Source organism: Pithys albifrons, chromosome 4, assembly GCF_047495875.1.
Source record: "Pithys albifrons albifrons isolate INPA30051 chromosome 4, PitAlb_v1, whole genome shotgun sequence".
Taxonomy (NCBI): domain Eukaryota; kingdom Metazoa; phylum Chordata; class Aves; order Passeriformes; family Thamnophilidae; genus Pithys; species Pithys albifrons.
Window position 1 is genome coordinate 3,378,902 of NC_092461.1, and position 16,815 is coordinate 3,395,716.

The following is a 16,815-nucleotide window of genomic DNA, read 5'->3' on the forward strand; positions in this document are numbered from 1 at the left end:
TTTCAGCCAACACGTTTAAATCCAGATGCTGCCACCTGGGCTAACTCCTGACCAAAACTATGCCCCTGGTAAGGAGGGCTCTCACCCCAAACCACACCCCTGGTAAGGAGGGCTCTCACCCCAAACCCTATCCCTGGTAAGGAGGGCTTTCACCCCAAACCATGCCCCTGATAAGGAGGGCTTTCACCCCAAACCATGCCCCTGGCAAGGAGGGCTTTCACCCCAAACCATGCCCCTGGCAAGGAGGGCTTTCACCCCAAACCATGCCCCTGGTAAGGAGGGCTCTCACCCCAAACCATGCCCCTGGCAAGGAGGGCTCTCACCCCAAACCACACCCCTGGTAAGGAGGGCTCTCACCCCAAACCCTATCCCTGGTAAGGAGGGCTCTCACCCCAAACCCTATCCCTGGTAAGGAGGGCTCTCACCCCAAACCCTATCCCTGGTAAGGAGGGCTCTCACCCCAAACCATGCCCCTGGTAAGGAGGGCTCTCACCCCAAACCCTATCCCTGGTAAGGAGGTCTTTCACCCCAAACCCTATCCCTGGTAAGGAGGGCTCTCACCCCAAACCATGCCCCTGGTAAGGAGGGCTTTCACCCCAAACCATGCCCCTGGCAAGAAGGGCTCTCACCCCAAACCATGCCCCTGGTAAGGAGGGCTTTCACCCCAAACCATGCCCCTGGTAAGGAGGGCTTTCACCCCAAACCATACCCCTGGTAAGGAGGGCTTTCACCCCAAACCATGCCCCTGGTAAGGAGGGCTCTCACCCCAAACCATGCCCCTGGTAAGGAGGGCTTTCACCCCAAACCATGCCCCTGGCAAGGAGGGCTCTCACCCCAAACCATGCCCCTGGCAAGGAGGGCTTTCACCCCAAACCATGCCCCTGGTAAGGAGGGCTTTCACCCCAAACCATGCCCCTGGCAAGGAGGGCTCTCACCCTAAACCATGCCCCTGGTAAGGAGGGCTTTCACCCCAAACCATACCTCTGCTTTCAAGGCCCAGCAAACCCCACAGGCAAGCCCTGCCCAGCACACACAGCCAAGGGAGAGGGCAGGAGGAGGGCACACACATGCCCAGGCCTATACAAAACTGCACATGACATCTGGTCTTCTCACCATTTTTCGGCCTCCAGGACACAGAAACTCTCCATCTCTCTCATACTGGCACTAATATCCAAAACCCCACAGTCTGAAAGTAATGCTACCAAGGTGCAGTGTGTGGGACAGCAATTGCATTTCAGACACACCTTTTTAGAACAGCAAGTTGGAAGGTGAGTCAAACCTCAGATCGTGGCTCGTATCACGTTAGGAATGTGAGCCCTGCATTTTTATGTGGACAGACCACTACACCCACCCCTATTTACACCTTCAGAGTGTGTTACAAAACTTTCTATCAGTCAGACACCAGACCTTCAGCATCTGCTGAAGGAACAACATGAAAGGTTATAGCTGAGGTGAGGGGACCACAAAGCCTCATTTCTAAGTCATCTGCCTGCACTCATTTAATTTACTTTTCAGTTACCCACATACAAAGCAAATATTTTAAAAAAAATTATTTCTAATTACTATCCAATTATACCTAATCCACTGCTCCATTTCACCTGTGCTCTTACCATGTTAAAAATCTCCACTGACTACCTTCTTTTAGCCCTACAGCTATTTGAGGCCCTCATAAATAACATGAGAGGGAAGACATAAAACAAAGTGTCATAAGAGGACACTGATGTGACAACAAAAAAGCTACCACTGCACACAGTACTACAGAGACAGAGAGAAGTCTGCATAAAACAGAAATGAGGTCTTATGTACAAAGTAAGCTACAATATTGGACGGACACACTTACTGAAAATTCAGACCAAAAAATATCAAACAATTGAGCTGCAGCTGTAAATTCAATCCAGTACTATAATATGATTAATAAATATCAAGTGACTCGACAGTGGAAAAGATTAAAAAGAACTCTCTAATTGTTAAAATGTCCAGTGTCTCATGCAAAATCCTCTCAACACAACTGTTTCAAAGAAAGCATTGAGTCATTTGCCTATGTGGAAGGGGGCAGTGAATGGTCTGAACAAATAACAATAACTCTGTGTTTTGAAGAGAAGGCTAAAATTAACTATTAAAAAAAAGCTGTATCTATTTATTTATTTTCATTTTATTTTTACTAATCCCCATGTCCTTACACAGGCAAGATGCTCAGCAGGCTTTGCAGAGAATGCTGCTTGAACCGGAAGGGTAATGAGCACACCTGGAGCTCACACACAACAGTGTTACCCCCTGAAGCCACACGAGTAAAGCCATGAAGGCACACACAGGGACATCAGGCCTCAAGTAGTGTCTAAGATCTCATTTTTGGATGTGTTCAAACCACCCAGTGTTTGGTCCCTCTGACAGACTCCACGATAATAACCCAGGTCTACCTAAACCAGAGCAGAGCGGCCACCACCTCCACCCCGAAATAAATGTGAGAGCCACAAAGATGATGGGTCTGAGCAGGAGATGCTCTGCCTTGAGCTGAGAGTCCTCTCTGGCTGCTCACTGCGTGGTGCCAGGTCACATTTCTTTCACGTGTTACTACTGGGAGCTCCTGCCTGTTTCCTCCAGTGCCAGAGAGAACATTTGTACACAGGCAGCTTCTATCCCAGTAACTTTAATTTCACTTACTTAGTTATACAGTGGGCCTGATTTTGATTGTTCCATAGAGAAAATGAGAACCAACTAATGAGGTCAACAGAGGTGCCCCAAAGGCAGTGACTAAAATGTCCAACAACAAGAAAAGAAGCTAAACCAAATCTAATCTAAGGTCTACAAATACAACACTACACTTCAAACTGAGCTGGTATAGAAAACCCAGCAGTTTAGTACTGTATTCCTGTCATGCCTCTGCACCAGACTTCACTAGGTTATATTTTTTATCCAAAATGTTTGCTTAACATTTAATATATTCTGTCTCCTACAACTGCAGAAATGCCAGATGCTAAAATACTCAAGGTGATTTAGCAATACGTTGTGGGTAACAATCTGATTATTCAAAGGATCTGATAAACTGTTACTACCTCTAATTACGAAATATAAGCCTTTCCTGGAGTAATCACATGTTCATATAAATAGATTTTCACACAACCCAAGTTGATCCTGAAAAAAAAAATTAAATGCTTTATGGAAATTATAATGTCTTAACCAAAAACTTCCTCCTATTCCATCTCCCAAGTCAATAGCTGCTACCAAGTCAGTTTTCTTCCAAAACAGAGAGCTGACCACTTTGTGTGGTTTTTCACTCTCAAGAAGTTCTTACTGGGCTGAAGAGACACAGTGGTTACAACCCAACCCCACTGCTCAAGCTCATTTGTAAACCATAACAGGAATGTCTTTGCACATGACCACTTGCCCAGGCAACTTCCCTTTAGAGCACAGCACCCTTCCCTACAGCCACAATAAAATGTAAATTATGTGCTGCAGACTCTGCTATGGCATGCTGTGTACATTAAAAAGTTATTCTGCAGTGGACACTTTCTGATCAGCCTGGCATAAATAGAATGCTCCAGTAATGAAGTTTTCTGGAAGTCAATTTAAAAAAAAAACAACAAACCATCCTTTGATTTTCTGCAAGTAATCACTGTATTTAATTTTGTTTTATTTAAAGGCACAAGCAATTTTATTATGACCCTTTATCTTTTTTTTTAAAAGCATTAGCAGTATTGCCAATCCCAAGCACTTAAAAATCATAGAACAGTCCAAAAAAACCAGGCTGGCTTAATGACAATCAGATTAAAGAAATAAAATAAAAATTTATGTTCTTTTTATTGGCAGTACAATTGTTGAGTCTTGGGACTTGGTTTTTTAAAGGTATTCTCCACAACCATATGGGAAGGAGAGAGAAGAAAGCAGAGCAGACTGATGTATGTGCACTATTTTATCCTGTCTGGCTACAGGAAGAAAATCAGAGGAACTGAAAACACTCCTCAAACCAGAGTAAAAGACAGCCAGACACATCAATAGTGACTAGTTATCCGAGGAATTACTCTTATGCCAGGCAAAGTTAAATGCACAGGGGGAACTGGGGACAGTGGAAAAGTCAAGCAGGTGGCAAGCAAGAGGAGCCACTAAAAACGTCCACAAAAGTGAAGGATTTGTACAATTTTACACATGGCATTTTACAACAAAAATCAGAGTTGTTCAGCTTTCCCGTTCACACTATCATCTTTTAGTAACTGAATATGCTCTGACCTGAGGTGAGTGTAAAACCACTCATCTGGAACCCACTTGTCCTCTAAGTCACTGAGCTGAGTCACCAGAGTCAATGGAATTTTTCTGAGGAGAGTTTCTCAAGGACCTCTACTGCCAGGCAAGGGAAGTACAAACGTATCACGGGAAGGGGGTCCCACAGACACCGGGGAGGGGGTCCCACGCACACACACAGGGGAGGGGGTCCCACACACACACCGGCCAGGGGGTCCCACGCACACACACCGGCCAGGGGGTCCCACGCACACACACACCGGCCAGGGGGTCCCACGCACACACACACCGGCCAGGGGGTCCCACGCACACACACACCGGCCAGGGGGTCCCACGCACACACACACCGGCCAGGGGGTCCCACGCACACACACACCGGCCAGGGGGTCCCACGCACACACACACCGGCCAGGGGGTCCCACGCACACACACACCGGCCAGGGGGTCCCACGCACACACACACCGGCCAGGGGGTCCCACGCACACACACACCGGCCAGGGGGTCCCACGCACACACACACCGGCCAGGGGGTCCCACGCACACACACACCGGCCAGGGGGTCCCACGCACACACACACCGGCCAGGGGGTCCCACGCACACACACACCGGCCAGGGGGTCCCACGCACACACACACCGGCCAGGGGGTCCCACGCACACACACACCGGCCAGGGGGTCCCACGCACACACACACCGGCCAGGGGGTCCCACGCACACACACACCGGCCAGGGGGTCCCACGCACACACACACCGGCCAGGGGGTCCCACGCACACACACACCGGCCAGGGGGTCCCACGCACACACACACCGGCCAGGGGGTCCCACGCACACACACACCGGCCAGGGGGTCCCACGCACACACACACCGGCCAGGGGGTCCCACGCACACACACACCGGCCAGGGGGTCCCACGCACACACACACCGGCCAGGGGGTCCCACGCACACACACACCGGCCAGGGGGTCCCACGCACACACACACCGGCCAGGGGGTCCCACGCACACACACACCGGCCAGGGGGTCCCACGCACACACACACCGGCCAGGGGGTCCCACGCACACACACACCGGCCAGGGGGTCCCACGCACACACACACCGGCCAGGGGGTCCCACGCACACACACACCGGCCAGGGGGTCCCACGCACACACACACCGGCCAGGGGGTCCCACGCACACACACCGGCCAGGGGGTCCCACGCACACACACACCGGCCAGGGGGTCCCACGCACACACACACCGGCCAGGGGGTCCCACGCACACACACACCGGCCAGGGGGTCCCACGCACACACACACCGGCCAGGGGGTCCCACGCACACACACACCGGCCAGGGGGTCCCACGCACACACACCGGCCAGGGGGTCCCACGCACACACACCGGCCAGGGGGTCCCACGCACACACACCGGCCAGGGGGTCCCACGCACACACACCGGCCAGGGGGTCCCACGCACACACACCGGCCAGGGGGTCCCACGCACACACACCGGCCAGGGGGTCCCACGCACACACACCGGCCAGGGGGTCCCACGCACACACACCGGCCAGGGGGTCCCACGCACACATACCGGCCAGGGGGTCCCACACACACATACCGGCCAGGGGGTCCCACACACACATACCGGCCAGGGGGTCCCACACACACATACCGGCCAGGGGGTCCCACACACACACCGGCCAGGGGGTCCCACACACACACCGGCCAGGGGGTCCCACACACACACCGGCCAGGGGGTCCCACACACACATACCGGCCAGGGGGTCCCACACACACACCGGCCAGGGGGTCCCACACACACACCGGCCAGGGGGTCCCACACACACACCGGCCAGGGGGTCCCACACACATACCGGCCAGGGGGTCCCACACACACACCGGCCAGGGGGTCCCACACACACACCGGCCAGGGGGTCCCACACACACCAGGAAGGTGTGCACGCTGCCTCAAGGCTGGAGCACACAGAGTACACTTGCTAGAGCAAAATAAAAGCGTTGCATCCTCACCTTATTGGCAGTGCATAAATGTACAGTGAAGACAAAAGTGAAGATGGTCTCTGTCCTACGGGGTCAGGAATAAATTCACAGCTTGTATTGCTTGCCCATCTGGTTTGGCCTGCGATGTGACTGTTGATCCAGCAGTTGAGGAGATGGAAACCAAAATGAAAAGAAACAAAAGCACAGTTAGGAGTCAAACAATTTACAACACACTAAGACATCCCAATGCAGACTGAGAGAGGCTGCTTTTGCTACTACTTGAGCACAAATAAACTATAGATTTAATCCTGCAGAAAGAGCACATACAGTAGAGAGCAGAGCCCATTTATTCAAACTGAGTGCTCCTTTCCTAAATGTGATCTTAATGAGGTGAAGAATCATAAGTGAGTTGAGATTACTGTCTTCACTGCCAACAGAACATATTTCATTTGAGAAGCAGCAGCATCCAGAAAACATACTGCTGCTACTACTACTATTAGGTGAAAAATAATCACCTTTTGGAACATGACTTTATCTTGTACACTATTTTGTCATTAATGGGGGCAGGCTAGAGCGAATCCCTATTACTGTAAATTCATATAAGCACAGAAAAACTCTACTAATGTGATTTTTTTATTATTATTTTTGTAATTTTGCTCAGTAAAATTATGAAGAGCCAGCACTGAATTTCTGCTGACATCATTCATTAGCAAAATACGTTTGGGTTTCTCACTTGGAGCCTCACCAAATATTTTTAGCACTCTTGGTACAATAAAAGGATTTAGTGGGACCATTTCTCCCTCACTGAGAAGCATTTCTGTTGTTTCAGTTATGAGCATACTTACTTTTTCCTATTTATGGAAGGATTTACATGCATACTTAACTCTAGATAGGTTCTTTAATCAATTCTTATTCAGCAATACCCTCACTGGGACATGTACTAAAGTAACTTTGCAGACTGGGACCGATGAACACACAGAGATTTGCATGTGTTGTACAACTACCTCAGACTACAGCTTTGAGGGGAAAAAACACCCATGGAGCATCACATTCTCAACACATGCACTGAGATCAGAAAGCAATTATGGTCATCAATGTGCTTTTTGTCTTTTTGCAAAAGTCAGGAGCCTACAAAGTCTTTTACATTTTAAAACATCAGTCATGCATCCCCTCAGCCAAAACCGAGTAAAAAATATATCTTCTTTATATAAAAAATGTGAACCACTGAATAAGACTCCAAAATACAGTGCCTTCATCCAAATACCTATTTATTTATTTATCACACCTGGAGTCTTGCACAAGAGTAAAATGAAAGGATGAGGTCAGGATTTTCACTTTGCAAAGCTGAGGCTGTTGAAGTCACCAGAATACAGCACGTCAGTTCTTTGCCATGAAATATTTACCTGTGCTAAGCCTGCCACACTTCTGTTCCTTGTGCTAATTTTATTTCTATCTGTTAAGGCAGAGCTGGTTACAGCAGTCGCAGAGACACCTACAACTAAACCCCGTTCTCTGAATGGCACACACGGTGCCCGTGGGGTTCTCCACCCCAGCCAGACCATTCACAGCCTGCGTGCTTTGCAGCTGAGCCTCTCACACAGCCTGCCTTGTCTCCAGCAGCCTCAGCGGAGCTGCCTCACACGCTGGAGTAGCTCTGCAGCCAGCAGACCATCTATGCAGCTCTGACACGCATTTCCTTCACAGCCTGCCATACTCCTTTATTGCATTTCCCCTGCAATTAGTACACCACAACAAAAGCAGTGCCCTGCATGAACAATGACAATGACAATCCTGACTGCTGTCTACTGAGATGTGCTGCTAAAACTTCAGCGAGGGGAAAATTAGGCCTTGATTTTGTTTCACTATCTACGTTACTAAAACAATTCTTTTTAAACTCTAATGTTTAAATCCTTAGTTGATTTTCAGGTGAATGCATCCAAGTGTCTATTTTCTTAATTAATGGGAAACTAGGCCACTGGATCTATTACATAAAAATTTTTGTTAAGTGAAATTCCAGGGCTCTTGTAAATGTCTTTTAAAACAAGACTATTTACTAAATAAATTCAATCAGGCCAGAAAGACAAAGAAGAAAAGTTGCACTGTTTATTTTCAGAAAGTCTTTTAACTATGTATAGATGGCCTTTTTGAAAGTAATTACTTTCTAACACTCTCCATCACACAGGTAATTTGTCTTACAATAAAATATGTATAAGCAGCAGGCGGCACACAAAGGCTCACACTACAGAAGTCGTCCTGCACTCCACTATTCCACTCTCTCCAGCCAGTCCTCCTAACAAGTTCTCCTACTTCAAGCCACCTCCTCAGTATGGAGGCCCAAAACAAAGGCAGACACACCAAGCAGAGGATATTCTCTCCTAATCAGAAGGGGAAGAGCCAGTTGAGGCACTGAAAAGCTGCAGTTCAGATGCAGAAAATCACCCACAAACGCCCCATCCCTGTACCCCTCTGAGAAGAAACACCCCTGCTCAGCAGGCTGAGACCTGCAAACTCATCACACCCAACCCAAGACCACCAGCTGCCTGTTACCACAAGAGCTGAACCACCAACAGGCATTTCTCGTTACCTCCTCCTTCGGCTCCAATGCTTTACCACTAGAGAGATTAAAATATCTATTTTACTGAGCTATTTCTAGATTGCTTTATGTTCCAGCCTGGTACTACAAATGCTCAGGAGCTGTGGGTGCTGATGATTTCTCATCATTGAGACATGAAATCCTCTGGGCCAAGTTCACTATTAGTGTAAGTGAACATAAGATTAGTGACTGGAATAGGGGTGTTACCCACTTTACAGACACTTAATGCAGCTTCTTAATCAGGCAAAAATCCTATTTAAGCCCACGGTGCTTTTTGTCATGAAAAGTAATATAGAGAAAATAACAGTGATATGCAGCAGATCACTTTCTGAGCTCGGTTACTCTACTACATGCCTGGATTAAGTCCAATAAATGGAGTTATTCTAGATATACACCCATGTAAGTGGCTCACAATCCCGTCCCCTGGAGTCACTCCAGATTTATGACATTAGAACACAGTGCCAAATTTGGTGCTTTTAAAAAATTATACCTACATTTGTGGGAAAGTGTCTTAAAAAGAGTGATGTCCAAACACTGAGAATGAAGACTCACATCCATTGCTCAGTGAAATATGTTTTTAAGAGTAATACACAGTTTGAAGCTAATTATATTGCATATTCTTTCAAGGTATTATAAACTGTGGCAGAAAATCTGTATTTGTGGCTGTAGTATTTTGATGAGCACAAATGCAAAAAAAAGTAGATGCAAAAGAAGTATCAGTACTGGAAATGAAGTGTTTGCTGAGGAGAAAATAGTATATACTCAGGATTTTATCAGGAGAAACTGCAGTCAGCTTTAATCTAAAACATCAAAGGGCCTAGACCTTGCAAAGAACTATGACAAGGCTTAACAAACCTAGAGTGACAATAGTGATATCAAATATCACTGATTTTCATTTTACCAGCCAGAGGGTGTAAAGTACAGTACAAAGAATAGTACAGTAAAGAACAAGCCTGTGGCCTAAAATGTGAATGCTAAAATGGGAACTGTTCCAAACACTGTGACAGCCACCAAACAGTTAACCTGGACAGACAGGAGGAAAGAAAAAAAGAAAATTCCAAAGAAACTTTGTAAAAATGCTTTTGGCTTATAAAAGCTTGCATAGAAGTACCACACCTTCGCTAATTTGCTGGTAATACATGCAAGTGGAACTGATGATTTGGCTGACCTGCTAAGCGTGCCACGTACGGTCCCATCTGCCTGACACTCCCGCAGGCAAAGAACACTTCCCAAGAAGTTCAGCCATTAGGAACCCACCACCGGCATCCTCCAATTTTCGGGAAGCCCGAGGCGGTGCCTGCACCGCCCGCCCGCCCCCGGCACGGCACACGCGGGGCTGGCGGGGCCCTCCGGGTCGCCTGCCAGCCACACACACACACCTGGCTGGCCGGTGAATACGGTGAATCCCGTCTGTTACCATGGCAGCCTGATCTAATTACATGACTGATCAGGGCTGGAGTACGCGCGCTGAAAGCTGCACCGCTGACATGTCGCTGCGTGATGAGAGAGACAGACAGACAGACAGACAGCCGGGCACGGAGGAAACCTATCGACCTCTGCCTTACGTAAAAAGTGAGGAGATTACGGCCGCCCTTTCAAAATAACTGCTGCTGTAAAATACCGGCATGGTTTTACGAACAAATTAGGTGCAATAGCGTACAATTACTACTATTATCTCGCATCACAAAAATAGCTACGGCGTAATATTTTCCCTGGCCATTCTCAATTTCTCTCTCCCCCATTCATAACCCTTGCTCCTTATGATAAAATTGCACCGTCTTCATCACCCAGAACAGAAATGGATTAACACGAAGCCGGGATTTTCCTTTAGGAGAAGGCTTCATTCGAAACTGAAATTAAAAGTCCTTGACTTCTCGGTGTGTCAGCAGAGTAACTCACTATGCCTGACCATATATGACACGTAAAGTAACCATTACTGCGTAAAATACATAACCATGAGCGTTAAAGGTTAAAGTGTAAGCTGTGTTACAAAATATGAATTTCTTTACCATATGAAAGGGAAAAGGTCTCTGGCAAAGGTCATCTACCTGCACACCCTTGCCGATCTGTACACAGAAATCATTTGTAAAGAGGAAGGTTTTACAAACCCGGATTTCTTCGTCTGGGCGTACCAGGAATGCTTAAAATTTTTGCCTAATTCTATCTGGAGTTCGGGCTCACGGGGGAGAGATGCTGCTCGGAGGAGTCCCTATTACACAGCATACGGTAAACAAAATAAAAATAGCCTGTCGCTCTCGTTGTCTACACAGTGCATTATATAACGGGCTTCCGACTTGTTTTCTTTTCTATTATTACTCTTCAGTAATTCCTCCTCTTCAATAACAAGTAAATCGCTCCCAATTCTGTCATTTTATTATTACCGCTATTACTATTACAGTAGGAGCTAACGCTTTTGCAGCACGCTTTAATTTAGACTTTAATATTCTCAGGAATCGCATTGACGGATTCAAAACCCACAACCGTACACAGGGTCATTTATTTGTTTTTCTGCCGGTAAATTACGATGCCTTAGGAAAACAAACAAAAAGAAAAAACAAACACGAGCCACCACCAAACAACCCCAAATCCCCGCAACCCAACCACCCCCTCCCGACCCAAGCAAACCCGGAGGCGGCGGGGGATCGCTGAGCGGCAGGAGGGCAGCGGCGGCCGCTGGAGGCGAGCGGAGCCCCGGCCCCTCTCCCGCTCCGCTCGGGGCTCCGCCGGCCGGACCCCCTGGCCGCGGGCGGGCAGCGGGGCGGTGAATCCCGGCGCTCCCCTTCCCCCATCCCTCCCGCCCGTCCCTCCCGGCAGTACCGGGTGGCGTCTGCAGCCGGCCTGGGCCCTGAGTGAAGCGGAGCGGGGCTGCTGCCGGGCACATCCCAGCGCCAGCGCCGCCTCCTCCGCCGCCTCCTCCTCGCTTCATTCACCCTCCGGCAGCCGCCCAGCCCGTACTACATACGCCGTGCGGCGGCGGCGACCGGCCCTGCCGGCGACCGGCCTGGCGCTGCGCTGCGCCCCGCAGGGTCCGCCCGGCGTACGCGCCCCGCACGGCCCCCCCGCACCGCGCTGACACACAGGCGCGCTCACACGCTCTCACGGCACCGCACACACACTCACACACGACACCGCACCGGCACCGCACCCCCCGCACACACACACAGACACACAGCACTGCACCGCACGCACCTACCGGCACCCTCCGCACGCACACACACACACACACACACGCACCGCATCCCCCGCACACACGCACACACTCTCTCGCACACACACACACTCTCTCGCACACACACAGACTCATGCACCCCACACCCCCCCCGCACACACACGCGCAGTCTCACACACCCCGAGTCCGCCGCCGCACCGGGGGCAGCCGCGGCTCGCAAAATGTCCACCGTGCCCGCGGCCACCCACACCCCGCCCGGGCCGGGGGGAAGCGGGAGGGGGGCAGGGAGGGAGGGAGGGTGAGGAAGGAGGAAGGAGCCGGCGGGGGGGGCAGGGCTGTACGAGCGGCTCCCGCCGCGGGGCCGCCCCGGCCCCCGCTCCCTCCCGTGTCCCCGCGTCCCCGCTCCGCTCCTTCCGCGACACCCTCGGTCATGTCGCTGTCGCCCCTCTCTCCCCCTTCGTTCCCTCGCTCTCCCCCCGAGGCGGGGCCCGCGGCGGCAGCGCCTGCGAGCCGGGCCGGGCCGAGCCGGGCCGTGGGCGGCCGCAGCGAGTCGGGCTGCAGCCTCCCGGCGGGGTGGGCACTGCGCTCCCCTTTTCCCCCCAGTCCCGTGTTTTTCCAGCTGGAAATCGCCGGCGGTTTGCAGTCTAAACAAGGGAAGAAGCCGGGGGTGGGGGGGTGGGAGGCAGAAAGCAGAGGAGGAAGAAAAAACCACTTACTGTAAAGTGTCAGTGGAGGTGGGGTTGGCGGGGGTGGGGGGTCAGAGAGAGACTCGCACAAATGTCTTCCTAGCTGATCACGGGGGTTGGGTCTGCTTTTTTGTTTGTTTGGCTTTTTTTCTTCCCCCTGCAGTGACACAGGTCCGGGATGTCTCCACCACTGTAGTAGAAATGATGTCTGCGGTACAGCGCTCGTTCCCTCTCCTCTCTCCAGCATGTAAATGGGTAATAGAAGCCAAATATGGAGCAGTTGGCTGCCTCTGCAACAGCTCAAGGATCCTACTTCATGCAAAAGGCGGGGGGGTGGGGGGAGAAGGGAGGAGGAGGAGGAGGAGGCAAGGCAACACTCTGGCAGGCGGCCAAGAGAGCCACACAGATTATTGCATACGCACGGCACCGCCGGGCCAAGGCGGCCTTAACCCTTTGCGGGGCCGCCGCTCGCTGCCCGGGGGCGGGGAAGGGGCAGGGGGCTCGCCTCGGCACTTACCTCCTCCTTCCCCTTGTAACACTTCAAAGGCCGGGCCGGCTGTCTGTGGTGGGCTCAAACCCTGCGCACGCCAGCGTTCCAGAGAAGTCCCCGCTCCTGTGGCAGGCTGCGTCGAAGCGATCTCAAATCACTTCGCAGGCGGAAAGAAATGAGATGGGGAGGGGAAAAAAACCCTACAACCCCAAACCTATATTGTTTAAGGGGGAAGAAACAGCTAGCGACGTGTGCTGTCCTTCAGAAATGGCAGGGAATGCTGGTTTAAAGGATGCATAAAAATCGGTTGCTCAGTCAAGGCTGGTCTGTCTCTCTAAGGGAGGAAATAAAACTGTGCTGGAAGCCAGGGAATGCTCTGAAGCAGCCTCTGCGAGAGTCAGAAGAGGGTGATTTTATTTAAGATGCCATATTGCATTTCGCTGTGGAGAACTGTGAAGTGATTTAGAGCAAGAGCCTGCATCCCACTCCCTTTTTCTGAATTAGTTTTATTTATCCGGATCCTTGGCATATGCTTGAGTTGCTTTGTAGAAAGTACCTTCCACTTCATTCAGACCAAAGAAGCTCTGACTCATACCATCACTGAACTACAAGACAGGCAAGGCTGAACCACGCATGTTTGGGTACTAACTCCCTCTGGATTCCTCAGCACTGCTTTCATCAAAGACCTCTTTGCATCTCCCCCAGCTGTGTGCAGACCACTGAGAACCTCCCCCCTGCCCATCATGGCAACTTACACTTCCCTGGCACTCCAGTGTCAGCTTGTTACTCTCTTACCTCTCTTAAAACGGGGCTCTGCAAGTGTCATAGACTGCAGTGATAGGCAAGAAACAAGCACGGATGCAAAACACAGACCGGAGAAAACATCTTCCTTCTGGGCTGTCTCAGTCTGCTCTTCAAGCTAAAAAAAAAATCAACTTAGTAAGCCAGGTACAACTTAGAGAAATACAACAATCAATGGAAGCAATGAATGGGATGAATGCAGCCCAGGGAAAGGAAAGGACAGCAGGCTGCTATGCTTGCATGCAACACAACAGTGGTACATGAGAAACCATTCACTGCTCCAGCAGCAGAAAGAGAAGTAGAGCATAGAGAAGGCCTCTCCCCACCCCAAGGACATTGCAAAAACTGTTGCATAAATACCAAAGACTGTTATGCACCAGCTCCACGGAGCTGGATGCTGTGGGGCACAGGCCTCAAAAAGTGCACTGAGATGTCCACTCTGTAACGTGGCCATCCAGAGCAGGCCATTTTTTGCAGCTTGTATGAATTTGCCACTACAGTAAGCTCCAAGGGACCAGGTTTCTAGTGCAGGTATATCTCCTGTGTCCATCATATATTAGCATTAGAGTTTAGCATTAAATCTAGCATTAGAGTCTAGATGCAAATTACCCTAGGACTCAGCCTGTCATGCAGATCAGCAAAGTAGTTCCTTCTATAAATGACTGTACTAGCTCACCGTAATTGCTAAAGAACAGAGTAATAACATTGTAAACTGCAGTGCTTTTGCTTTAGAGTAGATACTGTAATACAGACTAGCTTTATGAAACATGAGGATCTTTTTACCACAGCACCTTCTGCATCTTTATTTCAGGTTCACTGTGAAAACCAACATGATATTCTGCTCTAGCAGTGGTCTGGGGACAGAGGCAGCAACAGGCCAAGATGTCTGGACAGACGTGCCACTCCGCACTACAAGACAGTGAATCTACAGCAGCAAAGCAGATGGCAAAATTATATTCACCCAGCTAATGTAAGGTTCATTGATTTAATAAAAGGAATCAAAGGAGAGAGACAAAGACTTGGAGATTACTGAAAATCAAGTGAAAGCCCTGGAGAAATTCAAACCAATCATCAAGGTTCAATTCTGAGTACACGGCATTCTCCTGTCTGCCACCTTTTCATTCCAGTAGTACAGAGTGTTACCTCAGGAGAAAGGAATCTTTCCTTCTCAAACGTTCACCTTGCCAAGAGGTGTGGCACACGCAGAGAAAGAGAAGCCACATTCATGCTGAAGCAAGCTTTGGGCAACTTTCCCTTCTGCAGCAGGCTCATGTAAGAGGCTTGTGTGTTCTTCCACTCTGTGGCTATGGTGTTTGCCTCAGGACCCTCATTTTTTTTCCACACTCCAGGCTTTTACATCTTTGTGTTTCTGCATCAGGCTTGAAAAGAGACCCCCAAAACGTAAATCTACTGTAGGTCAAAGAAAGTTTTCCTGAGCCAACAGGCAGCTTTAACCCATTGGGAAGTGCCACAACCACCACCAGTCACATCAGGTTCCATTTTTGACTTGATATCCAACAGGCAAGGGATGAGGGGACTGTGCCTCTAGGAACATCTACACACGGGATATACAACCCTGCCAAAGATATCCTTGTGCCTCTGCAGCTCCCCTGCTGAGGGCCCACACTGCGCCTCAATTATTCCCTCCACAAAGAATTCTACAAATATTGAGGTGCTGATGGCAGCAGTGAGTGGGACACAAGAACCCACGTCCACTCGAGTGTTTTTATTTACTGCTGCTGATGTGCTGAAACTGATACAACCCCCAGTGGAATATGGTATTGAGCAAAAGATATTGAACAATTTGACATGCAAGATGCACCCTCCTGTCTAGAAGAAACTGTTTGAATTCACTAGTTGTAATGTGCCATCTACACTGCACATTTTGTACAATTAATAGTACCTGTAGAAAATGGGAGAATAGGAGGCAATAAATTGGAATGTTTTTTTTGTTAAACGTTCACATTCAGGGAAATCCAGGGATTGACAATGTATTGAGTGTGAAAAGTAATTTCACGACTATTGATCGTTACAGCCCAAGTCTCCAGCCTGTCATGAAATGACATTGTTGGTCTCATTACAGCCTCTAGTGGACAGTAGCAACCCACTTCACAGACCTGTCATACCATTTGCTCAAGTGACAAGCGTTATCAAGGCAGAGGTTACTCCAAGTGAGCAGGAACACACAAGTCATTCTCATCCCCTGGAAAAAAGGATTTTCGAATACAATCAAATGTTTGCTGTCACTGCTTGTAAGGTGCCTCACTTTATGCTTCAGGTATTAGCATTGGCTTGTAAATAAACAGGGAACTTCTGCTACTCATTGCAACTCCTGACAGCTTTCATAAAAACTAAATTCATCTGAAATATTTTTATAACAGAAAATATTGGTTGCCATGTTTTTGGCTTAAGTAAGATGTTTTTATTCCAACTCAGAATCTGCCGACTGTCCAATTCACCTCCTATCTATTTATAGCCCTCTGCATTCAGATAATTTTTGCAAATGCAGTTATTTTCATTGTTATTTCAGACATATGCAGCTGATTTAAGGTATTTTAACAGCTCTAACAAATGAGAAAGTATAATTTGGATTGCAGCTGGCTAATTAAGGTCTGCTTTCCTCAGGAAAGTTAAAAATGTACATGATCTGAACAATAATGTATTTGGACTGTATTTTTTAAGTGCCACTTGTGTAAACATAATAAAAGATGACTAACATCTTTATTTTTTCAGATTCACTTTGAAATGAGTGTATCTCCTGTCAAAACAGAGATGTCCATGATGTTCTCCAGAACTCTGGGATTGCTTTCAGATGCAAGGAAATTAGATTGGTAGACACAGAGAGCCAGTGCTGTCTCT

At 49.2% G+C, this 16,815-nt stretch overlaps 1 protein-coding gene across 5 annotated transcripts in view; it reads right to left on the bottom strand.

The window, feature by feature from the left end:
- The window catches only part of ATXN1 (ataxin 1), a 221,830-nt gene extending 208,856 nt beyond the window's left edge, over positions 1–12,974 (bottom strand). For 4 of the 5 annotated variants that reach the window (XM_071553218.1, XM_071553217.1, XM_071553214.1 and 1 more), the window contains exons 1-2: positions 12,696–12,974; positions 6,248–6,367 (exon numbers count right to left, since the gene is read on the bottom strand). The gene's annotated coding sequence lies outside the window, so the exon portion shown is untranslated. Of the gene's footprint in view, positions 1–6,247; positions 6,368–11,627; positions 12,060–12,695 lie in introns of those variants that run through there. The other variant, XM_071553215.1, reaches the window with a different exon arrangement.
- Between the last annotated feature and the right edge of the window lie 3,841 nt (positions 12,975–16,815).